Raw genomic sequence first — 16,932 nt, 5'->3', positions numbered from 1 at the left:
AAGGAGGAGGAGGAGGAGGAGGAGGAGGAGGAGGAGGAGGAGAAGAAATTTCTTCACACTATGTATAGAAATTAATCTAGTGTTCTTGCCAAACATTTGGTTAAAGCAAATGTAGGAAAAATAATGACCAAAGTGGACAAACCAAATAATGGCAGAGGAAACAGAACTGATACAAATCATTGAAAATAATTTTTTATTCTAATTAAGCTGTAACTATCACCAAATATATTAATAGAGTGAAATTGCATACATAAAATAAGCATAAGTTACCATTTTCCAAAAAAATGTGATCTAAGAATAAAAAAGGATTCCTGGAAACTATACATCTAATTATCAAAAAATAAAATTCACTACAAGATTGAATCTTTGGATATGGCCGACAACCAAGTTAGACATCTGAAAGATAACACAAAAAATAAATCACTCTGAATTTAAAGCTTAAAAGACAAAATGATAAAGCAGAGAAAAATTAAAGCAGGCAGAAGCTAGATCCAGAAGGCACAACATCTGTCCACTAAGCATTCCATAAGGAGAATTGAGAGAGAATTAAAAGGAGATGCATAAGAAAACGTTTCCCTAACAAAAAGACACATTCTCATATTGAGAAGTTACCAGTGTTGAAAAGAGTGAATGACAAAAGATTCACACTGAGCCATTTTCTAGTGAAATCTCTGAACTTTAAGTTTCAAAAAGAAAGCTCTAAAAGACTGTAGAAAGGGGCAAATATCTGAGAGTAAAAGAAAAAGAACAAGACAAGTGTCAACATGGACATTAGTAATGTCAAATCCTAAAAAGGAAATAAATTCATGCCTCCCTATGTCTGAGTGAAAGTGATTTGAACTTATAATTTTATGACTAGCCAAACTATCAAATGAATGTATTGACAAGATAATTACATTTTCAGACCTGTGAGGACTCAGAAAATCCATCCTCCAAAATCTTTTCTAGGCGCGGCACTTAAAGTTTTATTCTAGTAAAATGAAAAAAGAAATAGAAAAAGGAGAGATGAGATCAAATACTGGAAACAAGCCATGGGTGCAATGAGACAGTGTCCTAGGATCATAGCAGTAAGGCAACACTTACTGGGAAGAATGGTTCAATTGCATTGCTCAAAGAATGTGGAAAAGCTAAATGAGAGTCCCATAAAAATGCATTTAGGAATTCTTGAGAAGAGGGGACAAAAAGCTCTATAAGAAAGTCATCAGCCAAATGTAAAGCTGATGACGGTTGAGAAAAAGAATCTATTTGATCTTAGTACTGAGAAGGTTATCTTTTCAATGGCACAGGTTGAGTGACAAGCTCTATATTTCCTCTCTGTAATCAGCATCTTGGTGTAGTCCAATAATGAATAAAACTTACATAATCATAATGTAATATGTACAGTTTGTTATTTTAATTTTTACAATCAACCTATGGACATATAATGAAAGTCTAGAATAATGAATCTTTCTCTCCCTCTCAAACATGTATACTTGTGCACATGTGAGCAACACACACGAACACACACACACGTGCACTTTTACTTACACACATCTCATCCATAAAGTCAATGGACTAGCTGAGCAGAAGCAGGGAAGAAGAATGGTGGAGAAAGTAAGTTTGCAAATTTCCCAACTTTATACAAATCGACACTGCTTATAATTAATAGTTCAAAAACCAAGAGATTTAAGTATACATAGTTCTAAATTAACAATTGGAGGAGCTCAAGGAATAATGTAACTAAAAATATCCAGATAAGAGTAGAAGGTAGCATGTATACAGATATTACTCATTTTTTTTCTAGTGGATAATATCTAGATGTTACTTAAAATATTCAATAAAGAAATAGGGGCCTGGGGTGTAGTTTGGTAGGAGAGCATGTGCTTAGCATGTACATGGACCTGAATTTTAAGTCCTAGGACCACCAGAAAGATAAATCAATAGGGTTCGTGTACCATTTAATATTACCAAGGTGGACAACATTTTGTGATGAGAAGGGAGCTTGAGAAATACTTGAACACCCCCAGGAAGGGGCATGACTTTTTGTGATCTTTCCTGTTGAGCACTTGGGGGTCTGTGTACTGCAGTCCTGGGCTGGGGGAGGGAGGAGTGGGAGGTGGGGTCTCCGTAGTGCACCACAGTATCCACTACAGTGAACAGCTGGAATTGTTAATATCTCTGAGCTTATAAAGGGGTTCACTATTTGGGGTTTTGTTGTACAAAGTTTTCTTGTTACTCATTAGTTATGAGATGGTTCTTTCTCATTTGTACTAAAAAATATTTTGTTAGAAATAACAGAAATATTTTCAAATCATTCTTTCCAATGTGAGTTTCTTTTTGTCATTGACTCTATAAAATCTTATTCAATTAAAACATTTGCTCAAAGTCTCCAGAACATAAGACATATTTCTCTTCTTTTGCAAAATGAAACTTTTAAAATGCATGAAAGCCACATCTCTCCTAATTATAAATTCTCTGATAAATTTATTCTACTTCTAGTCTGTATTATGATGAGATAATAGTTACATTAAATTCCATCACTTTTTTGCCTATCAGTTGTAAATACAGTAAGATTTTGCTAATTCTGTTTCCACTAAATGGATTTATAATTATTATAACAGAGGATAGATTGCCATATTTTTATTCTTCAATTTTTAAAATAATACCCTTATAGTTATTATTAAAACAACACATTCATAAATATTCAACAATTACTGGAAAGTATGAAAAATAAAGCAATTAATCACTTAAAATTTGACCAGTCCAAAATAACTGGTGTCAACATCACTCTAGATATCTCTATATACAGACTGGTAGGTAGATTGATGGATGAAGATAGAGAGAGAGATGAAAACATTTATATAAATTGTATTAGATGCACCTACTGCTTTATACAGCCTCCCTAATCCTTACAACAGAGTAATCACTATGTGTCAAGTCTTAAAATAGTTGGGGTTATAATCGAATCCCTTAAAGTTTCTTATTAAAATCATTGGGTCTTGTGATCTATAGGCCTCTTCTGGTTTAAACTATCTGAAATACGTTGTTTTAAGTTTATAATTTCTGTTTTCATAATAATAAAAGCATAGCTTGTATATTAAACATTTCCAATGTGTCAGGAAATGAATGTGTTAACTATCTTTATAAGACGCATCTCATATAGTTCTTTCAATATGCCCATAACAAATTGAATCCTAACAGAGAGGCTGAGATGCAATGTTCTAGGCCTCACATTTGATCTGAACCAGGCATTTGAATTCCAAAGTCTGCCTTCTTAAGCACTAGTCTGTACAAAATTCATAAATCTCTCATTAAAACAACCCAGTATGAAACCAAACAATTAATCATGTTTTTCCTTAGATGAAATTCAGGTGTTTTAAATTCATAAAAATATACTTCCACATTTATTAAATAATTAGCAAGAATATACTAGCTATCTGGCATTGTATGTACTATGAGACAAAAAATTTAGAAAAAAAAAAGGAATCATTATGCAAGGAAACTTAAAATAGAATAAAATAATGACCAAAGGAAACTGCTTATATATTTTATAATGTTTATAGTCACTGATTAGAAAATGAATTGTCATTTATTTTCTACTTACCCTTTTCTTAAGCATATAATATCTTTTTCTTATAAAATTGCAAACACTCCAGACTATACTCTACTTTTTTTCATATAACATTTCTTATATTTCTTATAACATTTGTTATGAGCATTTCTTATATTATTTAATATCACTTTTAAAAATTATTCTTAGTAGCTCTCGGGATATAATTTTAATGGGTACATTCTTGCATATGATTGAATTATAAATATTTTTATTAATCCCCAATTGTTCAATATTTATGTTGTTAAAAATTTTCCGTCATAAAATAATACCTTTAATAAACTATAGGAAAAGCCTAGGACAGAAATAGAATGATTCAACTCTTTCAATTATCCAAGACAAGAAGAGGATGAAAATTTACTCAAGCAAAATGTTTCTCTAATACTTGAAATCCCCAAATCATTTTTCCATTATGATGTTTGAGCTTCAATAGTGTTCTCTCTACTTTCACACTCTTACGAAGTAACAAATTCACTTTCTTCTTTAAATCCCTTCCCCATTCAATGAGTTGTTTACTTCTGTCTCTCTGTTCTTACTTGTTTGTGTTGTGTGAGGTTCACCTTTGACACAGTGAAGACGCAATTGAAAAATATCTAAATTTCTGAGAAGAGCAATTCTTGCAATTTCTCATTATTTATCATCTTTTGTTTCCTAATTAACACAGAAAGCATTACAGTTCACCAGTCTGTATCAATGGCCCAATCTGAGTTTATCATCCTTATTGAATAAATTTTCAATCTTTGGTCTAAAATATGCAAGCACTTCCAGTGAGATCCAATTTTTGTAAAGTAATGTGATATTAATGGCTTTAGTTACTTACTTTCCCTTAGCAGAGGGAAATAGTTGAGAAGCTTAATTTTTCATGCTTTCAGGAATTTAAAAATAAAGCAATGAATAAATAAAGAAATAAAATTATCTAAAGGCAATAAATTATTCATCATCTTGCTTTGTCTTAAATCCCTGATTAATTTTTTTCCATCATTTCCACGTGTACCTTTTTCTGCTCCATAATACTTCAGATACCAGTTAATAAATATGTGTGTCTGTGTGGTGATCACAAGGTTTAATCGCATGAATATGTTTATCAAATCCAGGGGACTAATTACTATAAGCTTTCCACTGCATCAAGGAATATTTTTCTGGGAATTGAATATTAAAAATGCAAAAGATCTCTCTATGCAAAATGTAAACTGATTTATTCTCAGAAGAAAAGATAGCATAAGCTGAAAGAAAAATTGGCAAAAGGAAGAAAAATATATTCTAATTGGCTTCCTTAAATTCATCTTGGCTTTCCTTCTTAATAAAAAGTTGGAGGAGGAGACATTTAAAGTAATATGTACAAAAAGACCAGAAACCCAAAATCATATATGATACTAAAATTGTTTCTGAAATTCCATCTAATACATTTTGAGGTTAGTTATTGCAACTATAACCATTTGGATAAAGAAGTAAGTAGAAGCAAAAAGTAAATACAGAGTACAATTTCTCATGTATAAAATGCCTCCCTCATTGGTCACTTACTCTAGAACATTTGCCCCAAGACTTTTACCAGTTTACATATAAAAATGTGTAATGGGGACAAATACTGGCATTATCCATTTCATTAAAGGATGTCTTGTGTTTAAAGGATGCAGTTTGACTCATGGTCTCTCAAGGTCATCAAGGTAGTCACAAAAGAGGGAGCATTTGTTTTTGACAACATTGGAGCAGTTTTGAGAATACATAAGTCCATTTTCCTGACTATTATTACAGGAAATAGGTCTCAGAGGTCATTTTGCCCAGTGGTTTTTAAATTATTTCCTAGAGCCCTGGGAATTTCCACAGAGGTGGCATAAATGACAGGGGAAGAGAGAAACTAAGCAGACCTCTGTCACCTTTCAACAAAACTTTCTCAGCTTTTATCTGTCTTATAACTTGGAAGAAAACACAAAATTTAATTTGAGAAAAGAGAAATAAAATTGTCTGGTCCAACTCCTTTTATAGATGACAAACCTAAGTACCAGGTAGATTTGCTCACTGCTCCAATTTTCTACTGGTAAAATCAGATGTACCATCCAACTCTTACCTACCCCAGCACTATTGTTTTTTTAATGATACCATTACACACTCTCAAGAGTATACATGGGATTAGAAGTTTTCAGAAGTCAGATTCAATTTTCTTCTCATAAATGCCCAGATACAACTGGAAAGTTAAGAATAGAAAGTATTATCAAAAGGGGGGAGAAATGTATTTCATTGATCCAACTTTACTTTTCTATGTTTCATAAATCTCTAGTAGGTCTATCATTTTGAACAAATTATGAAATTTTGTTAAGCCTTAATATTATTGATTTTAAAATAAGGATAATGGTGTACCAGTAAATAAAGACCATTTCATCAGACAAGCAAAGATGAAAAGAAAAAAGAAAAGAAATCCGGGCCACATCAAGTATTGTTGGGGGAAAAAAATGGGAATATAAGAATATTCCAGTACCACATAGGAGCGCATAATATGGTTTGATCTTAGGGAAATGGTTTGGTAAAACCTAGTGCTAAAATGTTGAAAACCTGTGTGTCTTATAAGCCAGAAGTAATGATACCACTTGTGCACCTATGAATCTCATAGGAGATCTATATAAGAATGCTCCTTACAGCAGTTTCCCTTAAAGTAGAAAATTAGAAACAGAAGTCCATTCACAGGCACTAGATCCCTGATGTTAAAATCATATGATGAAATATTATATAGCAGTTAAATAAATGAACCAGAGTTTTGTGCATCAATACATATAACAAAATGACCATGGGTAAATTACTTAATCCTTCTTCCTTGGTTTCTCCATCAAAAAATTGATAATAATGGTGAACTACCTCTATGTAACTTTATAGACATAAAGCACCTAGAATAGTCTAACAAGCAGTAAGCTCTTTAGAAGTGTTTGCTTTTTGCTAACATCCACCTGAAAACAATATTGAAAATAAAATAGCATCTACTCTTTCTGCATTCTGGACATATATAGGGTTTGGGGACATGAAATTGAATTTTTCAGGATTTTTTTAAAATCACAATTTATTCTGGTTTTCCATAAAATATTTTTTACACATTAAAAAAAGTATAACACTGGGGCCAGGGTTGTGGCTCAGTGGTAGAGCACTTGCCTACCATGCATGAGGCACTGGGTTCGATCCCTGGAACCACATATAAAGAAACAAATAAAATAAAGGTATTGTGTCCATCTACAACTAAAAACAAAAATACTAAAAAAAAAAAAAGTATAACATTAAGTAGCCACAAGAATACATAATGAAAAATTAATAACAAATCATTTTCATGTAATAGGGTTATGCTAAAAGTTTTAAAGATAACTTGTTAAAAATAATCATACAGTGGTCATTATTATCTCCCCTTTATTGTGGCACAAATATATTTAATATCATAAAAATATCTATAACAGATATTAGACAATAGAAAATATTTTACAAGGGAACATTAACACACAAAGAAGGATATATATCATTTTAAGTGAAATATTTGAAATATAATACATGTAAATATTGATTTCATTTTATATTGACACTGGTTAAAGTTTTAAGAGTAAATACAAGAGTACCTTCAAATTAAATGTTAGGATACATATTATTAAACCTGAAATAATTTCTTTTGTTAACAAGGAAAATATTTTTAGGACTTTCATTGAATTGCAATTTATAACAAATGTGAAGATAACAGAAAAAGTCAGCAAACATGGTTTAGCAGCATTCACATTCTGCAACATTTAAATCTCCAAACAAAATTCACAGCACTACACAGAATCATGTGACAAATTACCAATTTAAGGAATTTTTTGTTTCTAAAAGTTGCCATTCCTTAGAAGACCATTCCTAAGATTAAAGTATACTATATAGATAAATTTATAAATAGTTGTTTTGTCTGCAAGATGAACTTACTGTTGGCAGTAGATAGGCCCACAAGCACATGTTCATAGTATGGCCATAGTGACCAGAAACACTGATGGGATTGTGTCTACTTCTCTCCCACACATATTTGTTCTGGTTCCTTACAGGATCGACCTTAACTTTCCACTCTTCTTGTCAATGTTTTCTGCTTTCTATTTGTCATTAATGGATTCCTCCTAATCAACAGTATGTCTATGTTGATTTTTAAATTTCAATTCCTCCAAGAGAATTAGAATACTTTTTTTCCACTTTCCAATTTTTTTTGACTAACTTTTCTTAAGAGTTAGGATTTTAAAATATACAAATTTCCCTAGGAATGCTTGAGAGGAGTTCACACATGGAGACCCTAATAATCCTGGAAGCATGGGCTAGAGATAACTCACCACATCCTCCTGTGGTCCTGCTAAGAAAGAATCCTTGGGACAGCTGAGGATGATGGTCCCTGCCAGAAGTGCTGCTCACTGGGTCTGGGGTGAACACTAGGCATCTTCATTTTCACCAGTGCCTCAGGGGATTGTAGGGCAGACAGCACAAGACATTCACACTTGGGTGAATGCTAATCAAGTGCAGGGAAATGCAGATACAAACCAAAGTTCATGGCTAGAAATCCTGCTGTGACCAAAAAGGATTGCAAATAACATCCTGACTGGAGGGAACAAGCAGCAGGAGAGGGTGCTTTTGCCCTGGATGTGTGTGGTAGGGAAGTCTCCAATCCTCAAGACAGAACTATGTAGAAGCCTTCACCCTGGGGTGGTGGGCAGGGGCCCTACTGAGATCTTGAGGACTGGCAGCTACAGCTGTTCAGTAGCTCCTAGAAAGTCAAGGTTGGGTGGAGGGGCAACAAAAGGCAGAAGATGAGGATCTCTAGTGACAAGGCGATATGTCAAGAATTTCCAGGCTTACCTTATAAAAAGGGAAAAATTCCCAACTGCCTTTGTTCGCTTTCTTTATGATGTACTTACAAGGTGCCATCCGACCTCATTGAACTTCTTCTCAAGAATATTCATAGCATTTTATATTTTCCAACTGCTTTACACTCATGAACCACTTAATGATTAAGTTAATAGTTTCAAAACCTCATTATAAAGCAATAATGTCAACTCCTTGTTTCTGTTGTTGGTTTGATTTTAAATTTTTTTACACAGTGCCATAGTAAGCCATATGCCAATATTTGAAAAATATTTATACTGTGTGAAATTTATGTATGTTTTATGATACTCGGTGCAGCAAGAAGCAAGCTTTAGGGCTTGTGATGATTAAGAGAAAATCTAGACTCCTGAAATATAAAACCAATACACATTCTCTCTTTATTCCCTCTGTGCAGAAAACTGGATCCTAATGAAAAGAAACACAACAACCTGGAGTCCTGTGTTCATGTTGGTAGAAAATCCTGGTTTCTTAATCAGTCCCCCGTCTCTGATAACAAGAGCCACTGAAAGATGGCTACACTTGACCTAAGCTTCTACCTTCTGGGCCTGAACCTTTCTCTATTTCCTCTCATCTCCTCTGGCTTTTGATTTCTGATGCCAAACTGAAAAGGGACTCCCCTTCTCAAATGCATCTGATAAGGCTCATTCTCATCCTGATCAAAGTTATGCTATGTGGAAATTATTAGGTTATTTATGCAAATGTCATGAAGTAAGTGGGAAACCATCTGTGGAGTGGGGGGTGTTCACAGACTGCAGTTCTGATTTTAGCATTTAAACACTGCCACAAGCTGCTCTTGTGGCATATTGAGATCTACCAGCTACGAACACAAACTTTCAATTATGAAAAATGTTTAGATCTAAAACTTTTCAGAAACGAATCCCCATAGCTTTCAATAGACAAAGACATCTGCCTACTAGCACCTGGAACATGTTTCCCCACTTAAACTCCATAATTAACACTTACAATGAAGACCATGGGGTAGTCTATTGCCAAACTCTGATGGACTCTGCCCTAACTCTGAGGGAGGTAGACCGAGAAGCTGACCTGATGATGGATTGAGGCTTTGCTTCATGAACTCAGGCAGCATGAATTAAGGTAAGACATTCCCTTGCTGTCTTCTCCCTGACTCAAGCATTCTAAAATTGATGCCAACCCAAACGTAACGGGCAGCCACCCTTCAACTGCATAAGACCACTGTTCTCTAAGACAGATGAAGAACCAGACTCATGACCTTGTCTTCACCCTTGTCTTTTTCCTATGCTTTGACAGATAAAATTCCAGAATGCAACCAGGTAGCAGCAAGAGCAATGTGGAAAAAGTGATGGGGAGAGCCATGTTTCCACAATAAATAGCAATGATAAATGGCACCTATTTATAAGGAAAAAAATGCTATATATACACATGGAGGTGGAGAAAAGAAAAAGGCTGAGAGCAATCCATGCTGAAAAATAACTTTTTAATCCATTGGTACAGAATAATTCTATTGGCATAGAGTATTCGGTTTAAAAAAAGCAGTGAGTTTAGGGAAAGATGGCATCTCACAAAGCAGAATTAAATTAGATGCATATTATTATTTTATTATTCACATCACACAACTATCTGAGTTAAACACTGTGACTGAGAAAGTATAGTGAGATCTAGCCTCCAAATTCTTTGAAATCCATTCACTAATTTAGTATGTATTTATTGAGTGCCTACAAAGGCATGGGTTCTATGGCAAACACAAGCCAGATCAGAGACTGATGATGTTTATGCTGAAATCCCCTAAGTCACCAATAACCAAAATACAACTTAAATGGATATAAGTGAATGAAGAGAAGATTTATAACCATTTAGGAAAAAAAAAAAGAGTGCACTTCAAGGAAAAGGAATTAAGAGCAGCTTCCTAGAAGTTTGAGCTGAATCCTTAATTATAAGGTTAGGAATGAGTGAAGGTGTGGTAGAATATTCCAAGCCAAATCACTGACAGGAGTCAAGATAAAGCACAGGAAAATAACAAGTAAGTCAAAGAGGTAGGGTTGACACTTAAGCATGGAGGGCCTCAAATACATAGCTAAGGAGATCAGAAGCATTTTTTCACCTAGAGAGGCAGCGAGGATTACTGAACAACAATGAAAATATTCTAGTTGTGCTTCAAGAGTCAGACAAAGCTGGATTGGAAGGGAGTATTGTAAGAAAGTAAGAAAACTGTTTATTGAAACATTCTAAGTAAGATTTAAAGAACATTTGATTTAGGATCAAGTTACAGTTTACAGATAAGGAAGCTAAACCCACAGAAAGTAAGAATCTCCCCAATGTTCACAAGAGTCAAGATATACACACAAGGTAAATGGCAACCAATGGAGAAATAAAGAAAATATGGTATATGCATAAGATATAATATTATTTAGACTTAAATTTTTAAAAAATGAAATACAGCAACATGTGACAACATGGATCAATCTTGAAGACTTAATGCTAAAGAAAATAAAGGCAGAATACTATAGGACTCCACTTTTATGAGATATGTAAAATAGTTAAACTTACATAATCAGAGAATAAAATGGAGCTACCTGAGATTCAGGGAAGAGAAAATGGGGAAATTGTTATCATCTGACATAAAGTTTCAATAATATAAAATGAATAGTTCTAGAGATCTCTGTACGACATCATGCTATAGTCAACAATATTGTACACTTAAACATCATTAGAGAGTTCTCTCATAAGTTCTCTCATAAGTAAATACCATGTTCAAAGCAACATAGCTTGTTAGTGACATTGCCATGACTCAAGTCTGGGAAACCCGCTCCAGAATTTGTGCTTCCCCATTCCTCTATATAGCTTCTCAACCTTATTACCTCTCAGTTATAAGCCCTTAGCCAGCCATTCCAAAGGCTAAGGGCATGGTGATGACATGACCTTTAATAAGCAAATAGTTAAGGCATAAATAAAAGAAAAAAATCACGATGCAGACCATCTAAAAATTCTATGATAGACAAGAATACAGATATCAATTTTAAAACATCCATACCACAGGCATTAAAAGTGATATTTGACAGAATATTTAATAGCACAGAAATGGTACCATAATATGCTAAGAGAAAAAACAATCAATCGATGACCAAGCTACATCTATATCTTTGTGTACATAGAAAAAATATAGAAATGATTTATGTGGAAATATTTACAGTTGTTCTTATTTATCTTGAAGGGAGGATTTGGAAAGGCTTTTATTATCTTTATTTTTCTGCCCTTTATGATCCTTCCACTTGACTTCTGTAATAAAACCGCACAATTTTCTAATGCTTAATAACCAATTTGCTCAGGCTTTTCACCTCTCATATAGTCTTGTGTAGTCCGAGTTCCGCAGCTTCATGTTTAGTTTCTTTAATATATTTGATCATGAAGCAAGTTCCAGACCCAGTGCTCGGCAGTGGAGTTACAATAGTGAATAAGACAAATAAAATCATGAACCTTACAGCTTAGTGGAAAACAAATAAATCAAAATATGAGTTGTTTCAAAAGGAAAATTACAGATGCTAGGATAGTACTCGAGAGTACAAAGAAAGACTGGAGGAGGAAGGTTTAAGATGAAAAGTAGATGTGAAGTCAAGGCCAGGTGCGTATTTCAAGAGCAGAGTGAGTGCATGATGGCCTTAGGAGTGGGCATTTGGGGCTGGGGAAAGACATCAGGATTCCAGAAAGAGGACAGAGAGAGGCAGGTGTGGAATGTGGAGGGCCTGGAGAGATGTCGATTACCGTGGCCCTCATCCTGAAAGCAAGGGAGAGTACTGTTGTGCCCAGGAGATAGGTCTCCAATAGAGCAAGAGACAATGCAGGGAGATGAGTAAGAGGCTTTTCTAGAAAGGGTATTGGCTTCAACCAGAAAAGTGGCAATGAGTAACGGATCCTGAGGATTTAAGCAATAGAATCAATAGGACTTGATTTCATATGGTTGGGAAGAGAAAATTGCCAAATATGACTCCCAGTGTCCACCCTGAATAACTGGATATAAAGGAGGTATTTTACTGGGCTAGAAGGCACTGGAGACAGGAGGCTAGCAAACAATGAAAAAAAAAAAAAAAAAAAACACTTTAACAAAATTCTGAAATAATGTCTGTACTTCCTAATGAAAAGTTAGCCTGGCAGAATAGTCAGCCGTTCTAGAATTTAATTGTCAGGGGTCTGGGAGTAAGTGATTAGCTTTCAGAAGTCCTTATAAAGATAAATGATCCTCCTGACAGCTGGGATCTGAAAAGAAATACACAATCCTAACTATTTAAATAAGCAATGTCCTTACGCAGAGCTTAGCATCACTTTATCAACCAGAGTGTGGTCCCAACAGGCAGCAGGTGCTCCTTTCTGCATCAGTTCTAACTAGAATCCAGAGGCATACACCTGAGCTCAATCACAGTAGCATGCTAGGCCACTTGCTTTCCGGAATTTGGCAACAGTGTTGTAGCTTCAGGCTGGTGTCGGTTCTTTATTGTACTAGTAAGGGTTTTAAAGATGCTTTTAGTTTTCAAATCCTTTCTATTATATCTCTCAAAATTGATTACTTTATGATGCCTTTGCTTTGAGAATTCTCCAGTGATTGATGGATACCTGGATTTGCGCTTTGCAACTGCTGAACAGGTAGATGATTATGAAACAGAGGTTGAGAATTTAAAATGCTCACAGAGGCTGGGCAAGCCGTATGAATGGCTGAAGCAGGCTCAATGTGGGGCAGGGCTTCAGGGCAAGCACCTTGGTGAAGGGTAATGATCACCTCACCTGACAGTTGGCAACACATTGGGGAGGAGAGGGTGCTGTGGCATTAGGGAGTATGCAGGCCTTTTTCCATAAGCAAAATGGCTACTCAGCTGATCCCTGCTACGAAGGAATGTGGGCCTCGAGTGACCAGCTCTTTTTTTTTTTTTTCTATTTTATCTTATGCTTTTGTGTGAGTCTCTTGGTTTGTATATATTGTCAACTGATTCAACTTCTTAAAGATGTAAAAACCAAATGAAACAAACCTACCATAGGTTGTCCATTTGCAGCTGCAGTTGGAAAAACAAATGCAACTTTGCCCAGATTTCTCAGTCACACCTTAGTTGAAAGGGGTGATCCTTTCTGCCATAAAGATCTTTATTTTCTGGCATTCTCATTTCCAAAGAAGTCACCTTTGCCCCCACACCCCCGCCAGCAGACAATGCTCGAAAAACTAAAACTGTGGAACATATTTTTTTGCAAGACACAAGGCTGAAAAATATCTTTGGCATTGTCAATCTTTGATGAGTACTAAATTCATTTAGGTGAGTACTAAATGAATCAAATCCATTTTTAAATTATATTTCGGTGTTTATTAGGCAATAGCACAAGACAAGACCAAAAAGAAAATGTGTTCCCTGCCCAACGGGGATGAAGTCTATGCAAAAAAAAAGACAAAACATTCCAGAAATAAAAACACCAGCTGGGAAGGAGGCATAATTAATGAAATAGTGCCAAGATTATTGTCTCCCTACAATTACCAGGTGTTTCTGATAGTTCAACAGAGACAGGGCTCGTGGTAAAAGGGACAAATCAGTAATTCACATCCTCAGCTTTATTTGGGACTGAATTGGTGTGTAAAGTTCTCACATGCTAAAATGCTTTACTTCTGTCAACAACAACAGCAAGTAAACAAATCTTCAGAGCATAGTAATAGTCCTTATGGGCAGTCATTCAGCAATCACACAATTGCCTTGACCTTTACAGAAAATTAATAGCATTAAATTGCTTTATATGTTTCATGGTCACCTCCATCTATTTTTTTTAAGGATTTCATTATTGTCATCTGAGTTTTTAAAGACTTTAGTAAATGGTGAGGAATAATAGGTGGGAAACATACACTGTAATTGACACATTATGATCCCAATGTTGTTTTTACAAAATGTATATAGGCAAGGAAAAAGGAAAGAAAGAAAGCAACATGCACTGCCCATCTCTATAAGGTCATAATCACTGACTGTTACTATGATGAAAGCAGAAATTAACTATTCTGGCACCTTGTAACGTGTAGAAGATTAGGACGATTATGGTGAGAACAGGGCTCTCAGGAGAGAGAATACAGAGGTTGAGAAAAAAATAAATAAGGATTCTGGAAGGACATGGAGATGGGAGCAGGTGTGAAAGATAGAAGGCCTTGGAAAGGTGTTAATTACTATAAACGTCATCCTGAAGGTCATGGAGGGCCACTGTTGTACTGGGAAGACTGGTCTGCACTAGGACAAAACATATTGCAGGGAAATGAATTAGGAAGGTTTTCCAGAAAGGATGGTGGCTTCTGCAAATGCACTGAGCTCTTACAAATCTACTCTGTGGATTCATTGTGCCCGCCCCTTATGTGAAATTTCATAGTTTTCCTAAATTATTCTGTTGAGTATTTAATAAAGGAATAATCTGTTTCTCTGTATAATACAAAATTCAATCTAATCTAAGGATCACACAAGCACAACCAGCTGTAATAATAAAACTTCAAATTCATATCCAATTAGAATGTCTCTTTTCCTGTAATGAGCAATAATGCTTGGATCCAATTCAGATCTGAGACAGCACAGTGGAGAAGGAGGTACCAGTTTGGCTTCTCTTTTGTGCTTTGCATACTCCACAACTTCGTAGCTGCAAGGCGTGGCCTCTCCAGGGTTGGCTGAGAACAAAAGGTTAATAGAGATAGATAGGGAAGGTTTTCCTTGAATGACTCTAGTGTTCCTCAACCTCTGGAAATGACAGTCCAGAGTTGACAATTCCTTTCACAGGGATCCTTAGCAAAATTCCTCTGAGATTCATCTCTAGGTGACTCTGTTTATAATTCTCTTCACAACTTCCAACCTCCCCTCTAATGCTCCTGTTTGTCAACAGTCCCTACCCAGGATGGGGTGACATTGCATCTTCACATTGTATTCTGGACAGGGACGGTTTTAATACAATACCAGGCTGTTCCTTTCAGTGGAGCTTACAACTTGTCTACAAGAAACACATAGCTTTGTCTCACCTTGAAAGGAAGCACAGCTCACTCCCAGCAACTCTGATCAGTCTCTCACCTTGGGATTTCTCATGGAAAGAATCAGACTCCTGTTCTGAGTTTACCAAATTCCATGGGACAAATGTTAAGTCCTCCAAATAGATCTCCTGAAACCCCTAGACTCATATGTCTGAGGCAACGAACAAGTCTATGCTCTCAGGACAGGAGACCACCCTGGGTTAAAGCTGTTGACTAATTCCTTCATCTCTCTAGCATCCTGCATATGTGGTACACGCCTTACTTTAGCACATGGGGTATACAAAACCTACAACATTATCCTTAGCCTTTGTTGCTCCTGCTGAAACTTGATAATGAGTGCTGTTTGACCTCACAATATCTGCTCTCAAATTTTACTACAAAACTGTAATAACAAAAACTGCATGGTATTAGCATCAAAACAGACACATAGACCAGTGGAACAGAATAGAAGACACAGAAACCAATCCACACAGATATAATCATATGATCCTTGACAAAAACCACCAAAATCATGCATCAGAGAAAAGAAAGCCTTTTTAACAAATGGAGAAAAGAGAGCCTCTTCAACAGATGATCTGGGAAAATTGGATATCCATATGTAGAACAATGAGACTAGATTCCTGTCTCTCACCCTGCACAAAAGTCAACTCAAAATAGACAAAGACCTAAGATTTAGACCAGAAACTTTGCAACTGCTAGAAAAAAAAATATACGGTCAACAGTCTAAAATACAGGCACAGGCAACAATTTCCCCAATAGAACTCCTAAAGTTCAGTAAATAATGCCAATAATTAATAACTGGAACACCATCAAATTAAAAATATATATATTTTTTTTTTCACAGCAAAGAAAACAATCAAAAGCACAAAAAGAAAACTTACAGAATGGGAGAAAACATGCCATCCTCTCTACTGACCGAGGATTAATATCATGAATATATAAACAATTCTAAAAACTTAACACAAAAAAAATAAAATGGGCAAATTAACTAGACAGACACTTTATATATTTTAACAAATATATGAAAATATGTTCAACATCCTTACCAATCAGGGAAATGCAAATCAAAACTACATTGAGATTTCATCTCAGGCCTGTTAGACTGGCAACCATGAAGAATACAAACAATAAAAATGCTGGAGAGGATGTGGGGGAAAGGAATACTTTTACACTGTTGGTGGGATTGTAAATTAGTTCAACCACCACAGAAATCAGAATAGAAGTTCCTTAAAAGACTAGGAATGGAATCACCGTGTGATCCAGCTAAATAAATACTACTCCTTGGTATTTATCCTAAAGAATTAAAGTCATCATACCATAGAAATATATATTTACAGCAGCTCAGTTCACAAATAGCCTAATTATGGGACCAATCTTGGTCTCTGTCAACAGATGAATAGATAAAGAAAACACGGTATATGTACACAATGGAGTTTTTATTCAGCTATAAAGAATAATAAAATTTTGTCATTTGTAGGAA

General features: G+C 35.3%; 1 pseudogene; it reads left to right on the top strand.

Moving 5' to 3' along the window:
• Positions 1-13,192, top strand: part of LOC143407287 (ATP synthase F(1) complex subunit alpha, mitochondrial-like) — a 43,509-nt pseudogene extending 30,317 nt beyond the window's left edge.
• The last annotated feature ends 3,740 nt before the right edge of the window (positions 13,193-16,932 follow it).

This window comes from Callospermophilus lateralis, chromosome 9 (assembly GCF_048772815.1).
Source record: "Callospermophilus lateralis isolate mCalLat2 chromosome 9, mCalLat2.hap1, whole genome shotgun sequence".
NCBI classification, from domain to species: Eukaryota; Metazoa; Chordata; class Mammalia; order Rodentia; family Sciuridae; genus Callospermophilus; species Callospermophilus lateralis.
Note: the sequence above shows the minus strand (reverse complement) of the source record. Positions and strands in the feature narration are given on the sequence as shown.